The sequence below is a fragment of the Diabrotica virgifera genome, chromosome 3 (genome assembly GCF_917563875.1).
Source record: "Diabrotica virgifera virgifera chromosome 3, PGI_DIABVI_V3a".
Classification (NCBI taxonomy): domain Eukaryota; kingdom Metazoa; phylum Arthropoda; class Insecta; order Coleoptera; family Chrysomelidae; genus Diabrotica; species Diabrotica virgifera.
In genome coordinates this window covers 185836699-185852438 of record NC_065445.1, presented here as the reverse complement: position 1 = coordinate 185852438, position 15740 = coordinate 185836699, and the positions used below count along the sequence as shown (strand labels likewise).

General features: G+C 33.8%; 1 protein-coding gene across 3 annotated transcripts in view; it reads left to right on the top strand.

Annotated features, from left to right (window-relative positions):
• LOC114328093 (proton-coupled amino acid transporter-like protein pathetic) overlaps positions 1-15740 on the top strand; it is a 275550-nt gene that overhangs the window by 55637 nt on the left and 204173 nt on the right. Inside the window, exon 1 of one of the 3 annotated variants that reach the window (XM_028276852.2) lies at positions 3280-3521. The exons of 1 other annotated variant lie outside the window; for it this stretch is intronic. The gene's annotated coding sequence lies outside the window, so the exon portion shown is untranslated. Of the gene's footprint in view, positions 1-3279; positions 3522-15740 lie in introns of those variants that run through there. One more of the 3 variants, XM_028276853.2, reaches the window with a different exon arrangement.

Genomic DNA, 15740 nt, shown 5'->3' with positions numbered 1-15740 from the left:
AAGTAGTCACTATTTTGTAGCATTTTCTTTTACATAAAAGTAGGTGCTTTTGTTGAGAAGAACTTACTACACAGCAGAAATAGGTACCTACTACTGACCTGAAGTATCTACTACAAAGCGTAGCGTCAGCCGCGTCTGCATTACACCAATCGTGATGGAATTAGTTTTCCATGTGCTTGCGATTTGTGAATTCACATTTTTACGTACCAAATTATTAGAATTGTACATGAGTAAAAACGAGTTATAGACTAGGAGCCGCTATAGGTGAAATTTCTTAATCATTTTAGGCACGACGGGACCCTATAAGTTAAATAGTAGAACCTAAAAGAAAACGTTTGAGCACTGTGCCGTCACTTTTCAGTGGCACATGCGTCGACAGTGGCGCATCAAACTTTCCACGTATGGACGGGATACATAAATTAAAAAATACCCTCCCTTATTACCAGAATTAATTTTTTTTTCATTTTTTTAAGTTCTATGTGATTAAGACATAAGATTCATCGTAATTTTAACCCACCATCCCCTTCTCCCTGCCCCCACCATCAAAAACTTTATTTTTCGATTTTATTTTTTTTTGTGGGGTGCAATCAATTTTAAAATTTAAAAAAATTCACAAGCATAGTTAAGGCTTTTATAAAACACGTCTATTTTTTATAGACCTGTAGGTTGAGTGTACATAACCTCAAAAAATTTTTTTTTGGAAAAAAGTATATAACTTTTTTTGAGGATAGCTGCAGATCTAATTTTTTCTTAGTCTTATGTATTTTATCAAACACTATATTTCTAATTTTTTTCAGATTTTTCTGTAACGCTGGTCACCTTTAAAAAACCAAAAAACTGTTTTTTAAGGGGGTTTTGGGGGGTTTGAACGTGTTTTCTGATTTTTAAATATTCTAAAGGACTCACTTACTTCAAGTTACATATAACCTATAAAAACAAAATTGATTTGATACATTATGAAGTCTATAAAATAGGGAAAATCCTCCAAAACCCCCAAAAAACAGTTTTTCGGATTTTTGAAGGTGGGGAGCCTTACAGAAAAATCTGAAAATAATTAAAAATATAGTGTTTGATAAAACACACAAAATTAAGAAAAAATTAGACCTGTAGCTATTCCTCAAAAAAAGTTATACGCTTTTTTGAAAAAAAATATTTTTTAATTTTTTGAGGTTATGTACACTGTGCCTATGGGTCTATAAAAAATAGGCATGTTTTATAAAATCCTCAGCTATGCTTGTGAATTTTTTGAAATTTTAAAATTGATTGCATCCCACCAAAAAAAATAAAAACGAAAAATGAAGTTTTTGATGGGGGGGGGGTAGGGGGAAGGGGGTGGTGGGTTAAAATTACGCTGAATTTTATGTGTTAATCACATAGAACTTAAAAAAATAAAAAAAAATTAATTCTGTTAGTAAGGGAGGGTAACTTTTAATTTATTTATCCCGTCCAGAAGTGGAAAGTTTGATGCGCCACTGTCGACGCATGTGCCACTGAAAAGTGACGGCACAATGTTCAAACGTTTTCTTTTAGGTTCTACTATTTAAGTTATAGGGTCCCATCGTGCCTAAAATGATTAAGAAATTTCACCTATAGCGGCTCAGTCTATTACTCAGATTCCGAAGCGACAAACGAGTTATGCGAGGATAAAAATGAACAATTGTTATTTGTTAATTTTCTTCACAATTATTAAATTTTATTTGATAAAAGAATGATCCCAAAAATTAAGAATCTTCTTATTAGTTTGTAAATTTTTCTATGACACACATTCATAAATGCTGCCATATTGTAACGAAAAATACCTACGCCGAAGACGTCCATCCACCAACTTCACTTAAACTGAAGCAAAATACATACTACTAAACAAGCACATACTTCAAAAGCGTAGTACATTCTTCTATGTATCTGGTAAATAGTAGCAAATACTACGGAGGAAAGCAAATGCTTTGTAAGTGTAGTGAAATCTTCAAAAATGTAGTACGTACTTGAAGCATTAGCATTTACTACGTTTTATGCCACCACGAGCACTTTACTTTATAGCTAAACTCGTACCTATTTACGGTTATCGGAACAAACTCTTATAAAATAATACTTTTATTTGAACTTTAATGGCTTGAAATACTTGGATTTTCCATAAATAATATACAAACAATAAATAACTTTTTATTAATTGTACCCCTTAAATCAATTATTATTTTTCAAGTACACTATCACTATCAATCCTATTTAATAAACAACTCTTTGATTGATTTTATTATCATCGTAAAAGCGTTAAAAAGCAGTAGCAGAATCAACTGCTATAATATCAAAATAGCGGGTCGGACACATCTCGACTTGTCACTGTCTTGAGTCTTGTCATAACATTATATTCGACTGAGTGCGTTGTATGACAAAGATAGCGAATCTTCGTTGTGGAAAATATCACCACGGATATGGTGTCCATTTTTTTCGAATCCTGAAAAAACTAATAAATATTTTTAAAAAATTTAAACACGAAATGAAAGACTAAATTACTATCGAGGGCCAAAAGTCCCTTAGAATATATAAGAAGTTTCTCTCTAATGAGATATTTGAAATTAAAAATCACACTACATTTACTCTTCGTTTTTCACCCCTGTAACATATTAAAATAAACATTATAGAAGTTCTCAGGGACTTTTGGCCCTCGTTAATAACGTAATCTTCCATTCTGCGTTTAATTTTTTCAAAAATACTTATTAGTTTTCTCAGGATTCGAAAAAAATGAATCCCCATTTGAATAGCATTGCAGCCGAAAATACGTACCCATCCTCTTAATTTTTATTGCAATGTTTCGTCTATGTTTGGGTCTGTCTAATTGTCTATGTAAAGGTTCTCCTTCGTACTTAAAGAGATTCGGCCGGTATATTATTGGAGTCTTTAGCTTTTGCGTTCATCGATTTGGTAATTGCTTGCAACGTTTCGACTACGTTTGGGTCCTCTATTGGTAGGACCAACCCAAGGTATATAAATTTTCCCCATGTTCTTCCTCTTATTGTATGTTTAGTAAATTTTTATAAAAATATTCTTGCCATGTCTAAAACAGCTCTTCTTCATTGATTATTAATTCATTTTAATTTTTCCTGGGCACAGACAGTGAAGTCATACATTATATAATATAATTTATACAAATCAGTACTATATAATTTATTAAGATCTATTCACACAAAAACCTTTTATAAACAAAATCCAGACGAGATAAAAATCTTCATAACCTTTTATCAATCAACCAAATTTCTGCATGTGTGTGTATGTTTAGCACTTAGTATAATTTCAATTGTTTTACTGCCACTCTAATCTGGAGCCGGCAAATAAAATTTGACGTCGAATAGAACAATTTAATAGTTCACCGGCAGTACAGCGCGATAGTCACTTTTCCGCGGTCTGTGCAATTTTATGGCTACCGGTGTTACTAGTATTTTAAAAAGAACTTAAATTTGGTGTGAAGTTGAGTAAATGGTGAAAATTTAAGTTAAAACTTTTAGTGCCTGATATTAAATAAAATAGTAAGTGATTCATATAATACCTTAATATGTAGTATACAATTAATAATTAAACATTTTGCTACCTAATGTCTTAGTGAATATTATCTAAAAAATCTAACCGGGCAAATAAATAATATCTATATTTATTAAATAAAAATATAATCCACGGATTTCGGTGAACCTCCATCGATTTACATGAAAATTGGTGAGTGGTTAGAGGATATCTCAAGAAACAAAAGTGATATGGTGGCATGGTGACAACTTCCGTTTTTACCCTGGGTCGGATGCCACCACTTCTAGGAGATGAAAGTTATTTTATTAAAAATAACTCCATATATCGATAGAGGGACAAATTCTAAGCAAAATTTGATATACAAATTATTAAAATAAATCAATACTTTTTGGGTTATTCCAGATCAAAGATTTTAATTTTTCGTGAAAAAATGCATCTTTTGCAGCGGTTTTTCACAAATAACTCAAAAAATGTTTTTACAAAAAAGTTATCATTTCCAAAATTGAAGCTAATAAAAAATCGAATAAATTTCTTACCTGAAAAATATTTTAATATTAATTAAAAGTGAGTTATAGGTAATTGAATGTATTTTTTAATATTTTTTAAACTAACGGCCAGTTTAAAATTTCCCCAAACCGATTATATGTAGACTACAAAAACTGGCAATACCGGCCACCTTTCTATATCGGCCAATAGTTCTTTCATTTTTAGTGGCCGTTAGTGACAGGTTTTACTGTACCACTATAATATCGGCCGCATTAGACCCTTACCCACCAAAATCTATAACTCCAAATGATATCAAATTCTAGTGGTTTTTATTAGTTATTAACGGTATTTTTTATTATCAAGAAAACAGTGAAATTTAGGAATTCATTAATATGTAACAAATATCTTTTATTTTTGTAATTGAACGGTCCGATAATTGGATTTAAATTCAATTAAAGTATTCACTTTGCTAATGGTGTGAACTCAAAAGTTAAGTACTCTTTATAAAAGTTATCAGTAGGTACTTCTATAATTATATTTTGAAGATAGGCCAGTAAGTTAACTTAATTTAAATTCGATGTGTTACATAATATTATATTAAATTAATAAGAAATACGTAATAATAAACAATAAAAATAATACGTATTATTAACTAATAAAAAGAATCTCACACTTTAGAGCCCATTTAGAAAGAACTTATAGTTGGTGTGAGTGTGAGACTTTGTAAAAAACTTTATAAAGCAAAAGTTGCTTATAATTAGTCAGTTTATCCAATTCCGGACATATTTTGAACGTATGTTTTTCACCCCTCATAAGGGGTGAAAAAACGTACTCCTAGGTCAAAAGCACACATTGGCACAATATCACTTTGTTCTTTGATATAATACCTATGTGAGTGCCAAATTTCATGTCAATCCAAGCGGTTCTTTAAAATTCACAGCAAAAACCGTGCGTAAATGGACTATTAATACAGCGATAAAAAAAACTTGGAAAGAATAGTGAAATGACAAACCATACATTATAACAAATATGGAATTTTGAATAAAAATATGTGTTAAACAAGAAAATAATCTGTGTCCTTCACTGCTCATTATTTTAATGGCGAGAATAATAAAAAACAACCAGTCAAGCATAGGTCATAATATGATATACAGGTAGGTAACATGGTATAATAATATGGACATCTTGGATATTAGTGCACCCTAATATGTCTGTGTAGATTTTGGCATTGGATTCGACCATCACTTGAAACACCGTTGACGTATCCTCTATTTTTTCATACTATCACGTTACAATTTTTTGTGATATTATACACGAGCGGACACCCTCAAAAAAACGCTTAGTTTTCGAGATACTGACCACGGAGGGGCGAATGACTAATTTTATTCATACGTTATATTTTCGAGGGTGCTGAAAACGAAAATGAGGTTTATTTTGAATATTAGGTGGGGGAACATTGTCAAAATCGCAATTTTAACCTAAAAATAAAAAAAAATGAAATTACATTTTTTGTGTTTACCTCGCTACAACTCTGTTCCATTTTAATATCTTTTTCTGAAATTTTTACGGTATATAGCTCTAACATTTCTGAAGACAAAGATACCTACCTGCCTTATCATGATAAATGTTATGAATTTTTCAAAGAAAAGGTGCGGATTTGTGCATTCTAAAGTTTAATCGCAAAAGTTGTGTGACGAAGTTTTAAATTTAGCTTCTTAATCACGTTTATTTGAAAGTAGAGAGTACAAACAAGTTTTCTGGTAAGTTTTAGATCAAAATGTTTTATAGACAAAAATAGTACAATTTTTAATATCGACATTAGAAATCCCCAATATAACGCTTATTTTTTGAGGGACAGACAATCTAGGTCTAATTTCTCACCTTTAGTACTATCCTTGGATTATAAGCTTTCATTTGACACTTCATTTGTCATTCTACCTTGTATAATGACGGAGAACTAAACGTTCTTGTTCTATTATTCTTGTAGGTACATTTAACATTGATTGAAATTATGAAAGAAATGGCATGGCAACACTGTGACGCACAAACATAAGATTCAGCTGTGAGTTACATAGGGTGCACTAATATCCAAGATGTCCAATAATATTATGGTAGGTAGGGCATAAAAGATTCTACCTAATACACAACCTTTTCCAGAGCCGGCCCGTGTGTAATATTTCACCCGTGCGAATTACTATTGTGGCGCTCCCCCTCCCCGAGGGGGCAAATGATTTTCAAAAGTTCAACTTTAGAGGAAAATTATGGTTGTAAAAGTAAGGTTGTATACAACATGTTTTATTTGAACTTAAGTTGACGAGTTATATAATTAGATTTTATTTATAAGTCCTGAATAAAGTTTCAAAATGGTTATACAAATTTAATGACTATGGTTATCTATCAAACGTAATACATATAAACGTAATAATGAAAAAATAGTTTTAAATTAATAAGAATTGAACTAAAAATTAATTAAAATAAATTAAACTTAAAAATGAATTAAACTTGAAAATAACAATGTTGAGCTTTGGACATATAGTGGTAGGCCTTTTGTGTTTTTATGTTATAGGCTAATTTGAACAAAGTTAACTTTCCTAGATTTTCTCTGGGCAAACTCATTTACAATTGCATTGACATCAATATTCTCGAGCACTGCAAACTCAATTGACCTCAAAGCTAGTCACACCAATCTGTCTTGAGACATGAAAGACCTCAGAAATTTTTTTTCTATTTTCAACTTGGAGAAACTCCTTTCCCCACTCGCGACAGACACTGGGAGAGTAAGAAGGATTCGCAGTGCTATACACAGGTTAGGAAAGTTCTCCACAAATCCGTTGTCTGCTAAATAGCTCAACATGTCAACTGGGCCTTTGATTTTGCCTTTGTCTTCTTTTTCGACATTCTGAATAATGTTGTTGACCAGTTTCAATTCAGAATATAGTTGAAGACCATCAATGCCACTGTGCTGGCCATCAGTGAGAGCAATGTGTAGGTCCTTGCAGCATTTTAATAACGTTTTGTCATCACTTGTGGTCTTTGAATGTAGAAACCCAAACAGTTGGTGATAGTTTTGAAGCTGCTCAAATCTGTCTTCTAGAGAAGAGATACACTGATCTAAGATCGCGTAGAAGAATTTAGTTTTAAACACGATCTCAGGATCAATAACTGTTTCATCACTTGATTCATAAAAAATCATTTTCTTCTTTTTTCTCGGCCGCAGTTCACTTTCTTTAGGGAATGCTGGGTCAACTTCAATCATTTCGGCCACTTCCCTGCAGTCGACTAATATTCTGTTGAATCCTGCATAACTCCTTGTTTCTTGAAAAAATTGCTTCGTTAAAGAAATCAAAGCAAGAGAGTTTGCTATGTCCATGTCAACCTCTTGAAGTTTCTTGCTTATGAGGTTTATCTTAAATAAAATCATATGTCACGTTACTAAGCAGCAGATGAATCGGAAATCTTTAAACTTTTTGGCCAAACTTGTAGATGTATTTCTTTCATATGCATCTAGCCTTTATTGGTCTTGACTACATTCAAAAAGCGCGTCATAGACTTCCCCAAGCTGATATCAGTGGCCAATCTAGGACGTTTCATCTCCGCCAGTTCATGGCCGCCAGTTCATCGCCGGCCGATTCATCGCCAGTTAATTAATCGCTAACTAATTTATTTATTTTTAATATTAATTAGGAATTCTAGGAAATGACCTAACCAACCTAACCTGACACTACATAAATTTGAACATATAGTCCGTCCGCTATAACTTTTCCCATGCGGTACGATTCATTTTCAATCAAATTAAGTCAAAACAGAAAGTGAAACGTACGCCGATGTGTGTAGTATATAGTATACAGTATACAAAATGTATATACACATCGACGTTCGTTTCAATTTATGTTTTGACTTAATTTGATTAAAAATGAATCGTACCTCATGGGAAAAGTTATAGCGGACGGACTATATATATTTCTACAAGGCCAGTTAACACTACAAATTTAATACTATTAAGTATCAAATTTAGGGGAAGTAGAAATATAACAGTAAATTAATATAATAATATTTTTTATCTTTTTAATTGTAATAAGTTTTGAATTGAATTTAACATCGGGTCGTATCACCTCCTACAATACAAAATCAACTGACTAACTGGCGATGGAACGGACGGCGATGAAACGGACGGCGATGAAATGGACTGGCGATGAACTGGCGGCGATGAAACAGCGGCGATGAAACGTCCCATTCCGCTCTGCGGTACAACCTCATTAATTCGACTCTCCCACCTAGCCTCACTCAAAGGTTTCAGGGTCAAGTTTGTTACGTGTTGTTTCAGAACATTCCAACGATGTGGTGATCCTACGAAGAAATTGTAGACCTCCTGGATGGTTCTGAACATGGAAATTATTTGTCTATAATAAAATTAGAACTTACTAAGGCTTTCTGAAATATTACTAACTCAACATAAATGAATTAATAATTGGCTTAAAAAATGGACATAATTTAAATAATTTATCGCATTTTAATTTTTTTGGGAAGGGGGGAAATTCGCCCCAAACCCTTGGCGCCTTTTTCGGGCTCTGACCTTTCCTATAGATATGATAAACACTTTTATTTGTCAATTTTATTTGTTTCCAATAAATGGCATCAAATTTGAGTGGTTTTTATTAGTTATTAATGGTATTTTTTATTATCAAAAAATAACAAATTGAGGAATTCACTAATCTGTAAGTCATCTTTTATATTTTGTATTTTTTTTTTATTTAAAACAAAGCCGCATCCTCCCGAAGGATATTAGCGACATAACGGTTACAATTTACAATAGATACAAATATCAGTAATATCTAGTACTTACATGATTAAATTTTGTACAACATATTGGTACAAGATAAATACCCTATTAGTTTTCTGTAATCAAAGTTCTTTCCCAGTAACGTTTGTAAGCTGTTCGGAATGCCATATAGACGTCTTTCAATAGTATATTTAGGACAATCTATTAGGAAATGATCTATACTGTCTACTACGTTACAAACGGAACACTTTGGCGCTTCGCTGTTTGTGAATAGGTGTGCGTGTGTATACCTACTGTGGCCCAGCCTCAGACGTGTTAAGATTATTTGGGATTTTCTGCTTGTTGCTGTCGGTTGCCACGAAGAAATGTCACTTTTAATCAGTTTTAGTTTCGACACAGAATTTTGCCACTCCCGGTTCTACGCACTTAACACTTTATTTTTGAAAAAGGCTTTTAGATCACTTGCCGCACTCCGATATTCGACCTCCGATTCGTCACTACCGATAGCATCGCGAGCACTTACATCTGCCAATTCATTACCTTCGATACCAATGTGCGAAGGTATCCACACGAAGTTTACTGTTCTGAGATTTTCTTGAGCTTTCTGAAGTTCCAATTTTATCATCTTCTCTATGGGATGTTTCGGGTAGAGATTTTGCATAGCTTTAATGGCGGAGAGGCAATCGGAAAGAATGACACTGTAGGAGATGTTTTTGCTGTTAATATATTGTAGTGCTTTGAATAAGGCAAAAAGTTCTGATGAGTATATGGTGGAATAAGTGGGAAGATCAAATTTTAAGGGACCGTCTCATGTGATAATAGCTGCATCAACACCCTGTTCGGTTTTAGGTGCGTCGGTAAATATTTTATACCAGTCTTTATACTGCTGATTCAAGATAAAGTTAAGCTTTGCTTTAAAGATTGATGGATTTGTTTGGTCTTTAATATTTAAGCTTAATGATATATTAATTTTCGGTTCTGCAATGATCCACGGGGTCCAGTTGTCAGACTTTATTGGAAAATTTTTTGGGAATTGTATATTTAGTTTAGAACAGTACATTCGGATTCTTTCATAGTAAGGTTTAGGTGTCCGAGGCCTATTATCAAAGTAGTTCATGTATTTATCGTTGAAAGTATTATCGTACAGAGGTTTACTTGGATTTGAGGCGATAGAAGTTGAATGAGATAGTGTTAAATACATTCGTCGGTATTTTAAAGGCGGCTCACCGGCTTCACTCATTAAACTTTCGATGGGAGTTGTCCGGAATGCTCCAAGAGCAATTCTAATGCCAAGATTATGCACAGTGTCGAGCTTTTTAAGTGTTGTTGGTAAGGCTGAAGCGTATGCGATTGATCCGTAGTCTATTTTAGATCTTATTAATGTTCGATATACTCTCAATAAAGTTGTTTGATCTGATCCCCAATTTCTATTAGCCAGTGTTTTCAATAGGTTTAGTCTTTTATGACATTCGGATACCGTCTGTTTTATATGCTCTTGACACGATAGTTTTTGATCAAACCACATGCCTAGAAATTTTGCGGATGGTTTAAATGCCACTCTGGAGTTATACATCTTTAATACTGGGTACACTTGAGGAGGTTTTTTGGTGAAGAATACTGCCGAAGTTTGTGGTACTGAAAATTCGAAACCTGTACTGTCTGACCATTCTTCTAACTGATTTAGAATTGATTGCAATGCGTCTGTCATTAATTTAATGTTTTTACCTTTGATGTATACAACAAGATAATCTGCGAATAATCGAGCTTTTAGAGGATTAGGTAGATTATGAATGATACTATTTATTCCTACTAGAAACAAAGTAGGACTAAGTACTGAACCTTGCGGAGTTCCATTTTCTTCAGCGTATTCCTCAGAGTACGAATTATGTATCCTAACTCGGAATGACCTATTATACAAAAAATTTTTGATAAAATTAAGACAGTTTCCACCTATATTCCAGGACTGTAATTTTCTGATGATATCCAATTTCCAACAAGTGTTAAAAGCTCGTTTCAAATCAAAAAATATTGCAATACAGGATTGTTTTGTGGCTAGCGCTTCGTGAATGTCACTTTTTAAGTCCAAGATATTATCAATTCCAGAGCGATTAGGTCGAAATCAATTTTGTTCCGATATTAAGTGATTAGATGTGTCTATCATCCACATCAGTCTATGGTTAACCATTTTCTCCATTAACTTGCTCGTTGAACATGTTAGGCTGATGGGTCTATAAGAGTCAGATTCTAGACTTGGCTTTTGCGATTTTAAAAAGGGCAAGATGATGGCTTTTGACCAAGCTGTCGGAAATTTGTTGTTTTGCCATATTAGATTGAAGAGATTGAGTAGGTATAGTTTAGCGGAAAGAAGAAGATGTTTTAAAAATATTACTGGTATGTCGTCGGGTCCTGGACTAGTATTTTTTAATTCCATCAGGGCATTATTCAGTTCTTCAATAGTAAAGGGCAGGTTAAGTGAATTGTTTTCTTTTAATTTTGAGATCAACGGTGTATATTTCAGGCCAGATATTTTCTTTATCCTTTTCCATACTTGGGCCGTTGGAGTTGAAGAATTTATTTCAGAAATGTATTTGGACCAGGACGATTTTTTGGCTTGTTTAGTTATAAGTTGGACTCTGGATTTTGTCAATTTAAAATTGACTTTGTTTTCAGTAGTCTTGTATCTCTTATACTTGTTTAGCGCAGCTTTATTTAACCTAATTGCGGTATCACATTCTGGAGTCCACCAGGGTACAGGGTGATGGTTCTTTTTGGTCTTTTTAGTTTTTCCGACAAATAAATTGGCACCCGTTTTGATTATATTAACCAAAGCATTCACTGACTCGTCAACATTATTGGATAAAGAACAATTTGTCATTTGACCATCAATATAATTTTCAAATTTGGACCAATCAGCTGTCTCGATTCTCCACTTTGGTAGAAAGAAATCTTGTCTTATTGCCGTGGGGTTCTTTATTATTATGGGATAGTGATCACTGTCATAAGTGTATGGTAGAACTTCCCACGTAAATCGTGGCATGACTGTAGGGTCGCAAATGCTTAGGTCGATTGCTGAAGAGTCTCCAGTACTTACATTGAACCTGGTAGAAGAGCCATCGTTTAAGAAATTTAGTTGAAGGTCTGAAATTATGTTCTCCACAATATTACCTCTTCGATCTGTGCAGGAGGATCCCCAGATTATATTATGGCTATTGAAATCTCCTACTATAAAACGGGGTAAGGGTATCTGATCTATTAGTTCTTTTAATTCAACGTAAGTAACTGATACACTAGAAGGTAGATAGAGATTGCAAATGAAATATTTGTTTTTTGATTGTACTTCTACTACTATTGCTTCGAGGTTTGTTGTTACTGGGAATTCCTTGACCTCTAGAGATTTTTTGACAAGGGTGGCGATACCGCCAGAAGAAAAATTGTTTTGTGTTATTCTGTCTTTTCGAAAACATTTGAATTTATTGGAATTGTATACTTTATGTGGGTTTAAATTAGTTTCCTGTAAGCATATTATATCAGGATATTGCTCAGTAATAAGTAGTTGGAGAAAAGCGAGGTGATGGAAAAATCCATCAATATTCCATTGAAGTAATGACGTGAATGTTACTTTTGAGATAATTGAGAGGTGTCACTGTCAGAGTCAGAAATTTCTAAACCAATGTTGGCATAAATTTTCTTCTTAATTGACGTTAATTTTCGCTTTATACTTCTGTCTTTTAAGTGGGGATATACTTTTGAAAACATATCAATTAGACCGGTGTAATCTTTTGTGTATTCTTGAATGATGCTTAAGGGATCAGCAGAGCCGGTAATGTTAGTTAGAAGCATATCCAGTTGGTTGTAATCAAGAACGAAAGATGGAGAATGATTTTCAATGAACGTTTTTGCAGGTTCTAGTAGCAGTGATATAGAGTTACTACTACCTTCCGTTGAAATAGTTTTAGATTTCTTGATTTTTGGCAGAATTTTGGGCTCGAGGAACGACTTGCATTCTGCTGAAGAAGACTCAATTTCAGGTGAAGTTATATCATCAACGTTGCCCTTATGAGAGTTAGATTCTTGAACAATGTTTGTTATCGGAGTTGTTGTGTTTGAATCGTGGGATACTAACGGTGGTTCTTCTAATACCTGATGTACATGTTGGGACTCTGCATTGTTGGAAACGTGGGAGATTAATATTTCTTCAGATGGTGTATGTGTTTGTTGCGAAGCTGCATTACCTAAGCTGGGTAAAGATTTTTTATTATTTGAATGTTGATCTTCTAGAACTGTTGATTCGGAACACTGAGATGCTTTGTGGCCAGGCTTCTTGCAATTGTAACAGACCAAACCATCTTGTGATATGAAAATCCTATAAGAGGTATTATCAAACTCAAGTAGAAATGATTCCGGAAGTGTTAAATTGGGGGGGCTGATGTATATTTGCCTCCTAAAGCTGAGAATATGGTTATATTCAGGTAAGGTGGCACTGATTTTAAGGAATGTCATAGGTGAAGCCGGTACTAAACCACTATTTTGTAATTCGTTGACAAGTATTTCATGAGGTATGGAGGGGCATACGTTGGAGAGGAGCAATCCTCTCTGCTGGTGTTATTAATTTCCTAGCTCGAACAATTTCGCCCTGAATTTCAATGTATCCTCTGTTGGTCATGAAATCTTCTACCAGTTGTTTGCTAGATAGGTACATAAAGATGCGATTTTTAGACAGTCGAGAGCAGAATATAATATTTTTGGGTTGGATTATATTTCCCAAGGGGATAAGTTATTCTTGAAGTTTGGTATTGTTTAGTGCATTAAAAATGATCCCGTTCTCTTTAGAAGGAAACTGAACTTTTGATGTTGCTAAAGAATATGTTTGTGAGACATTTTGTTGATATTGGATATTGGATTGCATTGTGGTAACATTATTTTCCATGGTTAATTAATTTTATTAAATACTCTTTGTCAATAAAACGGATCCGACCCTGACCACCTGCAAAAACAGGTATTGGGTCTGTTTAACGACAGGTGTAATTAACGTGAAACCACTGATAACGATAAATTGTTTATAATAGATTTAACAAACTGTCCCAATATATTACATTCAAAACGTTTTTACAAAGAAATTAATTAAATCTTGTACACTTACAGTTTCGACTAAAATTTTGGCACAAATTCACAATTTATTACTTTGTTTTATTGCTTAAAAATAACAATTTTACGGAGCCCGTGTTAGGAACAACATTTCTTATCTCCATTCAGGGCCGCACTCCTATTTTGTAATTGGATGGTCCGATAATTGCATTTAAATTCAATTAAAGTGTTCGCGTTCCTAATGTTGTGGAATAAAAGTTAATTACTCTTTATAAAAAGTTATCAGTACTTCTATAATTATATTGTGAATATAGGCCAATAAATTAAATTACTTTAACCATTGCAGGACCAACCTTTTATTAGAAACAGCGAGGACCAAAGGGGGGTCAATAAATGTCAACACAGACATGTATTAATCAAAAATGTGCTTCTTTTTTTAAACTAATTTAAAATAAAAACTTCTACAAATAAAAAAAGTTTTCCTAGACGTTAATGGAACAGTTAAAAGATAAGAATTTATAATTTACCCAGAATCTTCGGCTTCAGTGGAATTGACATCATCGTAGGATACAGAAACTTTTGACTTTTTGCTGTGCTTACCGTAGGTATACTATATACTCACGAACAAAAAGATTGCATATGCATGTGGAATGAAGTTTTTTGTGCTGTTATCCTCAGCCTCCTGTATCATAGGAATAGGATTTCTTTTCCGAATGAGGTGTTTTAAAGTATCATATAAACGCTATAATCGGATTTAAATCTGATCTGGGCTTTACGCTGGATAGTATAATTTTTTACATTGAATCTCATCAAGGTAAGTCTTCATCATGCTAGTCTTCACATCTTCACCAATATCGGCAATATGTCATATCGAATAAGGCTTTCAAATGGCAAAACAGGATCTTCTTAAATGTTTTCACTGTACATATCAGTTGGCATTCGCCTAATCACCTCCACGTGTTCGGTATGCCCTTCCAAAACAATACCGCTCCGTAGCACTAAGCCACCACCACCAAAACTAACGCTCTGTATGAGGTTACAACTGACCTCAGATGAAAAAGAGATATAAATATCCATGAGAATCGAGAACGAATTACGTAATACCATAGATTTATGAGAACCCGACAATATCACTGAAACACAAGCATGGTTTTAACGGACCGAGAATATAGTGTGAAACGAAATGTTACCAATGTAAACTGGATCGAAATTACAAATGATTTTCGCACCGTTACAAATATAGCAAAATGTATTGATCATTATATATTGTATAAATGAATTGAATGTGTCTTGTGTTTCAAATCAATTCTATAGTGTCTCTGACAGGTACAAAGTCCGCTTTGTTAGGCGCCAGTTGTGGTATGATCATGATGTAATATTTGAGACGTGCTGATATAAACTGCAGCATCACCTTGCTGGTATGTGAACTGATGCCTTTTCTCATGTCTTTTGGACGTTTCTTGTCGATACGGATCTATATTGATTAGGGCCATTCCTCAGGTCAAGTTCCGTTGCTCCAGGTTAAGTGACGTATTTTATGAAAAATATCATTGGCTGCTTCTTTCAGGTATAGTATAGTTGGTACACTAACATAAGGTATAGAGATAGCCACTGACTAAAGCGATGATGAGAAATAATGAAAACTACAGTAGGTACTTTGGCCACGTCGTAAGAGCAGGAACAAAATACATGCTTCTTTAGAATATCGTGCAGGAAAAGGTCTTAGAAAAGGTTGGAAGGTTGCAGCTGTGCAATTTCAAAAAATGGTTTAATTGCAGCTCTAAATAGACTACAAATAGTCACGATAATCGCTAACTTAACTTAAAAAGTCACAATATGACAATGTTGTCTGCTAAAGGTGATTTGCCACCGTGCA